Consider the following 13,727-nt stretch of genomic DNA (forward strand, 5'->3'; position numbering starts at 1 on the left):
ATCTCCTGGAGCCAACAACCCTGAGGAAACAAAGGCTCTGGATGGAGGATGTCTTTTGGTACCTGGCAACCTCTGCTTTTGGCCTGGCGACCTAAAGCCTTTAGCAGCCTCAGTATCCACGCCCAGCCAGGAAAGAAGAAACAATGCCCACAGCAAGGACACCCAAATCAACCACTACCTCAGTCCAGTTCTCTGTTGCGTAGTCAGACCAGGGTGGTGGCAAAGACCAGCTGAGCCCTTGGACTATAGAAAAGGACAGATTCTGGCTAAATTTCAAGAGAAACTTCTTGGCCTCCCCAGAGGGAAATTAAACCCAGGCACCGCATGTAAGGGTAAGCAGTCACCCTTCCAGGCTGCCCAAGTGACCAGTCAAGGTTGATGTGCCTCTCCCATGTTCTCGTTCCTCTGGCGGCCCCCTGCCTCAGGATGAAGAGGTATGAGGGCTGAACACTTGGACTTGTTACAGTAGTTGTCCTATTCTACACATGAGAAAACTGAGTTTTATCTTGTTTTTGTTTTTTTTGGCGCCAGGGATCGAACTCGGGTCCTTGAGCTTGTGAGGCAGGTGGCGGAACCCCTGAGCCAAATCCCCGGCCTGAGAAAACTGAATTTTATGAAGCTCAGTCTTATGAGAAGTCCCTTGCTTAAAGACACACAGCTAAGGAAGTAGTTGAGGCTGGAATTTGAGCTCAGATGACACTAAAGCCTGTGCTCTTTGTGCTGTGTGACCTTGTCTCTCATCAGTGCCTGGCCCTGTCTATCTTTGTAGCTTCTCCTAGCATAACCTCCACCATTTCCCTGTGAAGGAGCTGAGGGAAGGAGAGAGCATGAACTTATTGGTGAACTACAAAACAATTTCACCTTAGTTACTGCTAACCAGACATAAGCATATTTTCAGGCTTAGTACCCCTCCCTCTCTCTCTCTCTCTCTCAGCAAGATAGAGTTTCTCACTCTTGACCTGAATATTTTGAGCTAGATTATTCCTTGCTGTGAAGGGCCGTCCTGTGCACTGGAGTGTTTAGCAGCATCCCTGGTTTCTGCCCACTAGATGTCAGTACTACACCCTCTGGGTAGTGGGTATGGTTGGGGAAAGATTGTGACAACCAAAATTGTGTCCAGACATTGCCAAATTTTCCTGTTAAGAAACACTGTTGGGGCTGGGGATTTAGCTCAGTGGTTCTGCTGCCTGCTTCACAAGTGTAAGGTGCTGAGTTCAATCCCCGGTACCAAAAAAAAAGAAAAAAAAAAGAAAAAGAAACACTGAGTTGGGGCTGGGGATTTAGCTCAGTGCTTCTGCCTCCTGCCTCACAAGCGCAATCGAGTTTGATCCCTGATACAAAAAAAAAAAAAAAGAAAAGAAACACTGAAACTATATCAACAAAGCGGGCCTTAGGAGTTGCATTAGTCTGTTTTCTGCTATTATAACAAAATACCAGAAAATGAAAAAATGGAAACAAAGTGCCTGTAAACGGGGAGGGGAGGAAAGGGTGAAGGGAGGGCAGGGACAAGAGGAAAAAAATGAGAACCAAGACCTGCCATGTAAAGGTATAAGATCCCAATGATGAATGTAACTGCACTGTCTACCTAGAATGTACCAATAAACTCAATTAAAAAAAAGAAGGAAAATATTCCCATTATCAAAAGCTAAAAAAAAAAAAAAAAAAAAAAAAAAAAAAAACAGAGGCTGGTTAATATATAAAGAAGAGAGGTTTATTTAACTTACAGATTTGGAGGCTGAAATTTCAATATTGGGCAGCTTCATTGGTTTGACCTTTGAGGACAGCCTTGTGGGTACAGATCACAACACGGCAAATGGTACCATGACAGGAAGGATTGGAGTAGGGGAGAACATTCACATGGAAAGGGGCCGGGGATTTAGCTCAGTGGTTCTGCTGCCCGCCTTGCAAGCGCAAGGTCCCGAGGTTGATCCCCGGTACCAAAAGAACAAAGCAAAACAAAACAAACATTCACATGGAAAGACAGGAAACAAAAGGGATTGGGGACTCAAGGGCCAGCCTCTCATCTTTCCACCTTCCTCCTTCATCCCCTTCCTCCCTGCCTTATGGTGCTGGGAATTAAACCCAACCTTGTGTTTACTACGTATACATTCTATCACTGAGCTTCATCCTCAGTTATTTTTAATTATTATTTCGCAGTACTGGGGACTGAAGCCAAGGCCTGTGCATTGAATTATATCCCCATCCCTTTTTAATTTGTTTTCAGTTGCCCAGGCTGGATTTGAACTTGTGATCCTCCTGCCTCAGCCTCCCAGAGTGCTGGGATTACAACCCAGCTGAGTTGTTCTTTTTATAATGAACCTACTCCCACAGAAATTAACTGGGGTTCCTTGGAACTACATTAATCCCTTCTGAGAGTGCCAACCTCCATAATCTAACAACCTTCCATTACCCCCTACCTCTTTTATGTTTGATTTTTTTTTATGGTAGTGGGGACTGAACCCAGGGATTTCACAGAACTGTATTCTTAGCCCTTTCTAAGAATGGAGTCACTAAATTGCTAAGAAGCCCAGGCAGGGCTCGAACTCGACATCCTCCTGTTTCAGCCTCCCAGAACAATGGCATTTACCAACCTATTACACCATGCCTGGTTTAGGCTCTCCGTCTTCAGGATTCCACTATCTCAACACAACCACACTGAGACCAAGCCTCTAGCACATGAAATTTTGGAGGACATAGTCAGACCATATCCAAAGTGGAGCAGTAATAAATCAAATGCACAAGCCGGGCATGGTGGCTCACGCCTGTAATCCCAGCACTCAGAGGCTGAGGCAGGAGGATCTCTGTGAGTTCGAGACCAGCCTGGGCTACATAGTGAGTTCCAGGGCAGTCTCAACTACATAGCGAGACCCTGTCTCAAAAAAACAAAAGAAAGAAAAAAAAAATCAAATGTAGTTGTGAGGAGGAAGCTCCCCACTGTGAAGCAGCTCCAGGAAGGTGGATCCGGGAGGTACAGGATAGGCTTCTGAAGCAAGGCTGCTGAGTCAGGGAGGCCTGAATCTCTCCGTCTGGAGCACCCCTCTGAGACAGGACACTTCGCCTTTCCTAAGAACAGCCAGCTTTGTGGGGCCCCAGCACCATGAAGTAGTAAGAGGAGTCGTGATGTTTCATTCTCTGCCACCCCAGAGGGATCCCCAACTGCAAGGGGGACTCGCTGGGAAAAGAGTGGTAGCAAGAGGTTGGTGCCATATTCTGCTTCTGCTCTGCAGGGTGGGGAGGAGGAGGAGGAGGGAGTGGGATGGGACCGAAAGGATGTTCTTGGACCGTGCTACTCAAGTATGCTCGAGGGTACAGACTGGTCTGTCTGCTTTCCAACCACTGAGAGTGTTTAAAAACTTTAACAGCCAAGTGTGGTGGCACATACCTGTGATCCCAGCCCTGCAAAAAACAAACACAGCCCAGGCTTTGGAGCCAAGGGCCAACATTAAATCAGGTTCTACTCTTTTTTTGTGGTACTGGGGATTGAACTCGGGTCCTTGCACTTGCGAGGCAGGCTCTGGAACCACTGAGCTAAATTCCCGGCCCAGGACCTTGCACTTGAGAGGCAGGTAGCAGCACCACTGAGCTAAATCCCCAGCCCTCAGGTTCTACTCTTCGTGTGCTGTGTGACCATGGATTAAATAACCTCTCCGTCCCTTGGTTTTCTTATCTGTTAAAAAAGGAAGATGAGCTGGGGATGGTAGCACATGCCTGTAATCCCAGCACTCAGGAGGCTGAGGCAGAAGGATTTCCGGGAGTTCAAAACCAGGCTGGCCTTGAACTCACTATGTTACCCAGGCTGGCCTCAAACTCCAGTGATCCTCCTGCTTTTAGCCTCCTGAGTGCTGGGATTGCAGCTTTGTCTCACCATGCCTGGATAACACAACATGCTTGAATAGCAATGAAACCGAGTAATTTTATGACTTTGAGCCTAATAATAAAAATACATTTTATATTATTAAAATTTCACTTGTAAGCCATTTATGTCACATTTTATAAAAGACACAGTCTATGATGAAGTAGAAGTTAAAAACAAGCAAAAAGAAGTTGGGCATGGTGGTACAGGCAGATAACACTAGCTCCTTGGGGGCACAGAGGCATGAGGACTGAAAGTTTAAGACCAGCCTAAGATGGGCCTGCTGGTGCACATCTGTAATCTCAGCATTTGGGAGGCCGAGGAAGGAGGATTGCTTCAAGTTTGAGGCCAAACTACATGGAGAGACCCTGTCTCCAAAAAAAGAGTCGGGAGATTTAGCTCAGCTCTACTTGGGTTTAACCCCCAGTACTGTAAAAATAAAATAACATAGAATAAAATAAGCTGGCAAGATGTCATGTGCTTGTGATCCCAACACTCTGGAAGGCTGAAGTAGGAGGATGGCAAATTTGAGCCCAGCCTTGCAATTTAGTGAGACCCTGCCTCAAAATAAACAATTGAAAAAAAAGAGAGGGGTGGGATGGAGGATGTTGCTCTGTGTGAAGGCCCCAGGCTCAAGATTCAATCCAAAGAGGGCTGGGGATTTAGCTCAGTGGCTCTGCACCTGCTTTGCAAGTACAAGTCCTGAAGTCTTGAGTTCAATCTTCCGTACTGAAAAAAGAAAGATTCAATCCATAGTGTACCACAAGGAAAAGAAAGAAAAGAACAAATGTTTGAGATGCTAGATACACTTATTACTCTGATTTGATCCTTGTACATTGTATACATGTATTAAAATATCACTCTACATCCCATTAAAAGCAAACACACACAGCCGGGCATGGTGGTGCATGCCTGTAATCCCAGCACTCGGGAGGCTGAGGCAAGAAGATCGCTGTGAGTTCGAGGCCAGCCTGGGCTACATAGTGAGTTCCAGGTCAGTCTCAACTACATAGTGAGACCTTGTCTCAAAAAAACCCAAAAATAAATAAATAAATGAATGAATGAATGAATAAAATAAAAACAAAACAAAAAACCAACCCCCCCCACCAAAGCAAGAAAACAAAAAAGACTCTGGTCTTCCAGTGTAATTTGATCTTGAGATTTGTTTGCTTGTTTGTATCTTGAGACAGCGTCTTACTATATAGCCCAGATTGGCCTCCAACTTTTGATCCTGCCTCAGCCTCCCAAGTAGTACTTGCTATTGTGTGTACCATCACATTTGGCTTATTTTTTTTCTTATCATTTTCAATCATTCTGGGAAAGCCAGGCATGGTGGTGCATGCCCCTAATCTAAGCACATGGGTGGCTGAGGCTGGAGGATTGCAAGTTTGAGAACATTCTGAGCAATTTATTGAAATGCTATCTCAAAAAGTAAAATTAAATATATTTCAGCCATAAAAAAGAATGAATTCATGTCATTTACAGGAAAGTAGATGGATCTTGAAATTATAACGTTAAGTGAAATAAGTCAGACATAGAAAGTTAAGTGAGTTCATGATTTTTGTTATATGAAAAACCCCAAAATAAATCAACTGTAAAACAGGCAGATTTCTTGGAAGAGGGCAGGTGGGTCAGGAGAAGGGGAGAAAGGGTAGGGAAAGGAGGAGAAAGGGAACCGAAAATGACCAAGATATACAGGAGCCAATCCCCATAAAGAGTGTAAATAACATGTATCGCAAACATATAATAATAAAAATGGGGAAACGTAACGTGAGAGTCGAAAATATACATAAATAAGGCTGGGGATGTAGCTCATTGGTAATACCTCTGGGTTTGATCTGCAGCACCTGTGCCCACACACACACACACACACACACACTCTCACACTTGGGCCAGGCACCGTGGTGTATGCCTGTTATCCCAGGAGTGTGGGAGGCTAGGACAGGAAGATCACAAATCTGGGCCCAATCTGGGCAATTTAGTGACTCAGCAAGAAATTAAAAAATAAAAAAGGGATGGAGATGTACCTTGGTGTAAAGACCCTGAGTTCAACTCCTTCCTCCTCCTCCTCCTCCAAAAAAAAAAAAAAAAAAAAAAAAAAAAGCACCACTCTTCTAAAATTAGCGCTGGGGCTGGGGATGTAGTTAAGCAGTGAGAGCAACCACACAGGATGTGTGAAGCCCTGTTTTCAATCCCCAGTGCTGCTAAATCCTGTAAATAAACAAATCTCAGCTCTGATACCTCCCTGAATTTTAGAATCTCTTGGGTTAATATTTTAAAAATCACCATTATTGGGTCTCTCAAAATCTCTGGAGGGGTGGAACTCAGACATGGACATTTTGTGAGAAATCCTCAGTGGATTTAACATGCAGCTGGGTGGAGGGTCTCTGCTTTATGGAAGGGTTAGTATTGGAAATAGCACACGGAGACCTCTGGCACCTGTAATCACAGCACTCAGGAGTCTGAAACAAGAGAATCGCCACAAATTCTAGGACATCCTGGCTGCACAGTGAGTCCAAAGCCAGCCTGAACTATATGGAAAGACCCTGTCTCAAAAATAAATAAATAAGAGAAACCTCAGATGATTCCAGTGTGCATTCACATTTGGGAGGCCCTCACTAAAGTATTCCCTGACGCTGGATGCTAACCAGTTGATGGAGTGACTGTTTCCCATCTAAGCTCAGGGTTGGAGGGACTTCTCTGCCACAGTTCAGCAGCTTGCCAGGCAGGTGCAGCACCAATGAACTACGTCCCCAGCCCAGGGACTTAGCTAATATTAATCCAATAGGGAAACAAGTCGAGTACCAAGGGAATATGGTAAGAACAAAGGCATTCTCGGAAAGGGATTGGTCCAGATGCTCTGGTCACCCACCTATGCCTATGCATCTGATGCCTGTCTGGGCCCACGGGGCCAGGTGGTGCTATTGTATAATCTCAAATTGCTGTGTATCTCTAGAGAGGGCTTCAAGTCTGGCTTTTGCATATCCATTTTGAGGCCTGGCCCTCTTCAGATTCACCTCCAGCCACAACTTTAATGTTTTCATCCTTTGTGCTGACTTCCTCCAGTACCCAATCTCTGACTGTATATTGATTTCTATCTAATTTAGCTGTTTATAATAAAGGGATTATCAGAATGCTATCAATCACCAGGGAAGAACGGAAGGACGCTGAGCAGGCAGATCAACAGATGGCCATTGTACTTGTTCCCAGGTTTATGAAGGGGTGAAATGTGTAGAAATCATAATCATGATCTCAAAAGGAGAGGATTATGCCAGATCAGTCGAGGAGAAAGCCAACTCAAGAGGCTGAATGGAGAAGAGAGGGTGGGAACTAAGATGCCTGAATAGAAAGGAGTGGTGGGGGCTAAAATGTGGAATAAGTTTTTGGGTCATGGAAGGGGTAGATATTGATAAGAGGTAAGAGGACATCCAAAATAAGTATTTTAGCTGGGCGTTGTGGCACCCTCCTGTAATCCCAGCACTCAGGAGGCTGAGGCAGGAGGATCGCTATGAGTCCGAGACCAGCCTGGGCTACATGGTGAGTTCCAGGTCAGTCTCAATTATAGAGTGAGACCCTGTCTCAAAAAAACAAAAAAACCAACCAACCAAACAAACAAAATACAGTATTTGAGAGAACAACATGGCTGGGAGTGGTGGCCCATACCCGTAATCCCAGTGAGCTGGGAAAATAATCAGCTTGAAAAACTAGAGATAAAAAATGCCAGCCCCAACCAACCTATCCTTGCCTTACCTGCCATCACTATTCTCTTGTATTGTGGCTACTCTGTAAGGCTGGAAGGTTAGGCTGCATGGGGCTGGCAGGTTTTTCCCCCAAGACAGGGTCTTGCTTTGTAGTTCAGGCTGGCCTGGAACTCACTATGTACCACAGGGTGGCCTCAAACTCATGGTGATTCTCCTGTCTCAGCCTTCCCAGTGCTAGGGTTACAGATGTGCACCACCATGCCATGGCCATGGGAGGTGACATTTTTGATCTCTAGTTTTCAAGGCTGATTATTTTTTGGCTAGGTCTTATTTGGGAGGCTGAGGCAGAGGATGGCAACTTAGGCAGATGCCGTCTTTCAATGAAAAAAAAAAAAAAAAAAAAAACCAAAAAGCAAAAACAAAAAAACCCCCAAAGGGCAGGGGAAGTAGGCTAGTGCAAAGGGCTAAATTCAATCCCCAGTTAACCAACCTCCATCACATTTAAAAATATATTTATCCATGCGGGCTTTGTCTAGTTTGCCCTAGGGATCCAGAAATCCATGAAAACTCATTTTTGTTCTTGGGGAGCTCACAGATTATAGTCAGAAAGATAAACACACGGCCCCAGAAATTATAGAATAAGGTGGAGAAGTCCTTCCCCAAGAGTTTAGAGTTGGGGAGGTGTTAGTAAACTTGGAAGGCATGAGAATCCATGGCATATGTGCAAGTTCACTAGTGCAGCAATTGTGGGGGAAACCAGTCTGTGCAAAACACGATAAGTAAAGTGGTTTTCAAACTTGTATGTAGGTAAGAACCATCTGAGGTCTGTTTATTTGCAGTCTTGCTGGTGGACCCTGAGCATCCACACTGAGCTATATATACACTTTTAAAATTTGACATAGGATATTGTTAAGCCGCTAAATTACCAAGACGGGGCTCAAGTTTATGATCTTTCTGGCCCAGCCTCCCAGTGTGCTGGGATTATATTTTGCATCACCAGGCTTGGGTCCATTTAAAACGCAGATTTAGCCGGGCGGGTGGTGCACACCTGTAATCCCAGCACTCGGGAGGCTGAGGCAGGAGGATCGCTGTGCCTGGGCTACAGTGAGTTCAAGGTCAGTCTCAACTACATAGTGAGACCCTGTCTCAAAAAACCAAAACAAACCCAAAAAACCCCCACAGATTACAGGGATACAATCTGTGGGAGTCTGCTAGCTCAACAGGGCACCTATCTAAACAAACTTCTTAGGAACACCACGGCGGGGTGGGGGAGAGGTGGCTGCTGAAATCACTGCCCATTTTAGCTTCCTGGGTCACCAAAAGAGGTCACAGTAGCTCAGTTAAAAAAAGAAAAAAAAAAAAGGAAAACAAACTCAAAACCCTCCATATTGCATTGTGCTTTCGGGTACTCTTACGTGCATCATTTTGTTGGAGCTTCGAAACAACTCTCCAGGGCTGGAAATAGGAGCCTCTCTTTCTTTAAAAAACCCAATCTCATTTATTGGGGCAATGAGCCTCTGGGGGCGGGCGTAGGGCCTCACTGCAGAGCTTGCTAACTGGCGCTGCCTCGTGCGTCCTGAGGCTTCTTTCCTTGTGGAGGTTCGGGTGGGCTAGAAAAGGATTCAAAGCGCAGGGGCCTCAAAGGTGTCATCTTCCTAGAACGCCAGCCCCACTGTGCTCGGGGGCCTGTGGGCTTGCAGTCTGGCTCGTAAAGCCACACTCATCCAACATATGAACAGCTGGTCCTTGGACGGCCGCTGCTCGTCGGGAAGCTGCTTTAGGATACCCTCGACGACGCGTTTCAACTCGAACACGTTGTTCGCCTCCTGGGAGTCCGTGAAGATGGGCTTGTGTCTTGGATCACGAGGAACACGGCCTGGGGGCGACAAGGTGGCGTCAGGGACCGGCGGGCCGCCCCTCCCCCACGCCGAGTCTCATTTCAGGGGTTGGAAACAGATTCAGCGGAGGGAGATGGCTCAAGATCACAATGGCGATCAACTCAGATTATAAAAGCCATGCGACCCAATTCCCAGCTCAAAAGCTTTCCGACAACTAAGGCCTGCAGGCTAGTGGGTGGGGCCTAGGCCCTTCCTAAAGTCTGGTTCCAAAATGGTGGGGGCAGTGGCGTCAGCAACGCCCCCGCCCCTTCCGTCTACCTTCCTCTCTCTTCTCTAGGCCACCCAGGCGGGGGGAGGGGAAGGAACTGAGTAACACACGTGACTTCCGACGACGCGGTGCGTGACGCAAAGCGGCGGGCCCAACGCTGGCTTTGTCATATGGGAAATGTAGTTCAGAAGACTACTTATTGGGCGAGGAGCCGCAGGTATAGGACTACATTTCCCAGGAGGCAGCTGGCGTGACGCCGCCATTGCCAGCGACGGAGAGCGGGGACGCGGAGCGCGCTGTCGGGCGGGGGAGAGGTTCGGGCCGGTTGTGCCGTTGCGTGGTTGCAGCTGCGAGTTGCGGCGGTGGGCCCAGGTGAGTGAGCGCTTTTGATGGGAGTTAGGCCACCTTAACCGACTCTAGCGGGTTTTTTTTACTGTCTTTTCTTCGTGGTGGCTGGGTCTGGGTCCGGGTAAGGCTGGCGCGGAGCCGCTTCCCCGCGCTTACACTCGGGCCTCCTCTGCGCCGGGCCCTCTCTCCGACTCCTCCCTCTCCCCGCCCTTCAGGGCTTCAGTTCTCCGGCCTAGCTCCGAGGCTCCGGGCCGCTTGCTTCCCAGCAGTTTGTGTACTTTCTTGCCTCTGCTGTCTGCAATCTGTGTGGGGAGGCCCTAACCCCCTCCCACACACCTTTCTTTGGTCGTACGAAGCCCATTATTTGGATTCTCCTTTCCCGGAACTCTTTGAATCCTACCCCCCCCACGTCTCCATTACCCTGCTTCTGTCTTCTAGGGCCCGTATGCCTGGCGCTCAGTAAATATTAATTAATACTTCTCCGTTCTTTTTAGGCCTTGTGGCCAAAAGAGGTATAAATCTAAATTTATCTTATCGGGGAAATAATTCCATCTTTTTCTTGGGCTGGAACTGAGGCCGATTTCATTCCAGTAGTAATTAGCGTGTGTCCTGCTTACAAGAAGCAACTGTGTCTCGGCATCTCAGCAACTTTTATCAGCTATTTTCTTTGCCCTTCTGAATCTTAGGGGTGGAACGTGGCAGCGGAAGCTGGCGAGCAACACTGGTGCCCAGAAGTTGGAAGCCATCAGTGAGAGCACAGTGTTTACGACGAGATTGTTAATTGGATTGAAGGGAAAGCTTCTGAGAGAAGATGGTAGGGCCTGGCGGGAGGGAGCCAGTGAAGCTTTTGGTGGTAGTGTAAGGGAAGGATTCTGGAGCCAGTCTGCCTGGCTTTGCCAGCTTTCGATTTTAGAGCAAGTCTTCACTTGCAGGTGCTTCAGTTTTCTTTTTCTTTTTTTCTTTTTTTTCTAAAATAGTAGTGAATAACTGACCTTTTTAAAGCGTTATTGTAAAGATAAAGTAAAATAAAGATAATTTATCACTCTGACTATAGGATTGCTAGGTTGTGGGTCCAGAGTGCAAAGGCATATATCATGCCATTTTTCTTCTTTTTAAATGAAGTCTGTTTTTGTTCGTGGAAATACTGATTGTGGTAGTATGTCCTGTTGTCCAGACAACTTGATAATGTGAATTCTGTAGAAGCCTGTAAAAGGTACAGAAATGTTTGCTGTCTTGAACGAATTGTGCAGCAACCTGAGCTCAGTTTGCTCGTGCTGGAAGATTTGAGAACTAATACTTATCATAGTTTAGCCTTTCCAAAAGCAAGTTGTAGTAACCCTTTTAGGGTTGATTGCCTTTTTGTAAAAGAGCTATTTGTTTGTTTAACTTGATTTCTTTTTGGTGCTTTTAGAAACAGTGAAAGAATACCAATTTTTTTTTTGTTTTTTATGAGCCCGGGTCTCACTATGCAGTTCAGGCTGTCCTTGAACTCACTATGTAGCCCAGGCTGCCCTCACACTGGTGGCAGTGGCAATCCTTCCTTAGCCTCTGGCCTGCTGGGATTACAGGCATGCCCCCTCCCTCCCCCCATCTTTTTTTTTTTTTTTTTTTTTGTGCCAGGGATCCAACTCAGGTCCTTGCGCTGGTGAGGCAGGTAGCTGAACCACTGAGCTAAATCCTTGGCCCTCCCCATAAATTTTTAAAGATTGATTTTAGGCTGCAGATTGTATAAAATACAGTTCCATTTTAGCAGCATCAGTGGTAGTAATAGTAGTTTAGTTTGTTTCTTTAATACCAAGTACCGGCATTTTTTTGGGGGGGGGTTTGAGACAGGGTCTCACTATGTAGTTGAGACTGACCTGGAACTAACTGTGTAGCCTAGGCTGGTCTTGAACTCACAGGGATCCTCCTGCCTCAGCCTCCCGAGTGCTGGGATTACAGGCATGTGCTACCACGCCTGCCAGGCACTTTTTTTTTTTTTAGTCAGTGAAATTATGGAATACAAAAGAATGATCTGTTTTATACTGAGAAATTAGAGAGAGGAAGCTTGAAGTATGTCTTAAGATTAGCCTAGAGATGAAGAAGGAAGAGGCTGATAAGGTGAACACACAGATGTATTTATTTATTTTTATTTTTTTGAGGTGCTTTTATTTTAGAACAAATAGTTCTTACTATGAAGAGTCTTAGGGTGCTTCCTGTCCTGTTTCTTTTGGGCATAGGGACATCCTTTATTGGAAGAAGTATAATTAATGCTGTTTGCTCAAACACTAGATTTTGGTAGATTGCTTCACACATATTTGTCTGTAAACATCTTAAGATCAATTGGCCTTGCCGGGCATGGTGGCTTATGCACTCGAGGCTGAGGCAGGAGGATCACTGAGTTTCAGACCAGCCTGAACTACATAGTGAGTTCCAGGTCAGTCTCAACTACACAGTGAAACCTTGTCTCAAAAAACCAAAAAAAAAAAAAAAAAAAGATCAGGGCTGGGGATTTAGCTCAGCAGTTGGGTGGCCTGCCTTGCAAGTGCAAGGACCCGAGTTCAATCCCCGTTACCCCCCAAAAAAAGATCAATTCGCTTTGATTTGTGAGTGATTGAACAAATAGTGCCTGGGAGCTTACCATTTCCCAGCCCTGGTGCTAGACCCTGGGAGTGCATTGGGCTGTGGGACAGATGTCTTGTCTTTTGGGAACTTACAGAATAGTAAGGGAAGACCCTGAAGGTAAGTAAGCAAATTAAGTGGAATGAAGGTATCAAACGGGATTTGGAGAGACACTGAAAAGGGATGTACCTAAAGGTGATCGCTGAAGGATTCTTTCTGAGATTGAAGAACCAAGGAGAGAGCACCCAGGTGGAGGAACCAAGTGCCCAAAATGGAAGATGGGAACAACTTAGTATGGCTGATGTGCAGTAAGAATATTTAAGAATGGGTTGGAAATAAGAAGTTAAGGAAGCTGTTGAAGCTCCTTGGTTGATAGGAAGGGTTTCTGATGAATAGATAGATCTGTCCATGAATAATTGCTTTCAATAAAAGTTTGGTTTAGTAGTGCAGACAAACTACTGGAGGGAGGGAGAAAAAGGATTTGTGAGTCAGTGATTTATATATATTTTTTGTTTGTTTTTGTTTTGTTTTTCGAGACAGGGTCTCACTACGTAACCTGGAACTCACTAAGTAGCCCAGGCTGGCCTTGAACTCACAGCCATCGTCCTGCCTCAACCTCCCGAGTGCTGGGATTTACAGGCATGCGCCACCATGCCTGGCAAAGTGATTTATATTTTAAAGTCACTTTGGGAGAATGGAAAATGAACTCTGAGGGGAGTGAAGAGAGTATTGTGCTAGTATAAAGGTCTGGGGATTTAGCCCAGTGGTTCCACTGCCTGCCTCGGAAGCACAGGGTCCTGAGTTTGATCCCTGGTACAAAAAAAAAAAAAAAACCCAAAATAAAGGTAAATATTGTGGATTTCATTGTACCTGTGAACTCTTAGAATTTTTGTGACAGGGAGGTGCATTTCTCAAAGCTACACTCATTTGAGTAAAAAATCACTGCTCTAGATCTTGTAATGTGGGTTCATAACCCATAAATTTAAAAATAATTGCCTGAGGCCTACCTCTCATCTAAAGTAAGAGACACCCCTTCTAAAAGATTCTCTTTTTTTTTTTTTTGGTTTTGGTTTTTTTTTTTTTGTTTTTGGGGGTCAAACTTTTGGCTTTTTTTTTGT

The 13,727-nt window shown here is 45.6% G+C and overlaps 1 protein-coding gene and 1 pseudogene across 3 annotated transcripts in view; one reads left to right on the forward strand and one right to left on the reverse strand.

Annotated features, from left to right (window-relative positions):
• Window positions 1–8,682: 8,682 nt before the first annotated feature.
• The window catches only part of LOC104863549, a 7,091-nt pseudogene continuing 2,046 nt past the window's right edge, over window positions 8,683–13,727 (reverse strand).
• Thrap3 (thyroid hormone receptor associated protein 3) overlaps window positions 9,853–13,727 on the forward strand; it is a 50,613-nt gene continuing 46,738 nt past the window's right edge. For 2 of the 3 annotated variants that reach the window (XM_010625803.3, XM_019207718.2), the window contains exon 1: window positions 9,853–10,032. The gene's annotated coding sequence lies outside the window, so the exon portion shown is untranslated. Of the gene's footprint in view, window positions 10,033–10,694; window positions 10,823–13,727 lie in introns of all 3 variants that reach the window. The other variant, XM_010625804.3, reaches the window with a different exon arrangement.

Source organism: Fukomys damarensis, unplaced genomic scaffold (assembly GCF_012274545.1).
Source record: "Fukomys damarensis isolate Sample0158 unplaced genomic scaffold, DMR_v1.0_HiC HiC_scaffold_23, whole genome shotgun sequence".
NCBI classification, from domain to species: Eukaryota; Metazoa; Chordata; class Mammalia; order Rodentia; family Bathyergidae; genus Fukomys; species Fukomys damarensis.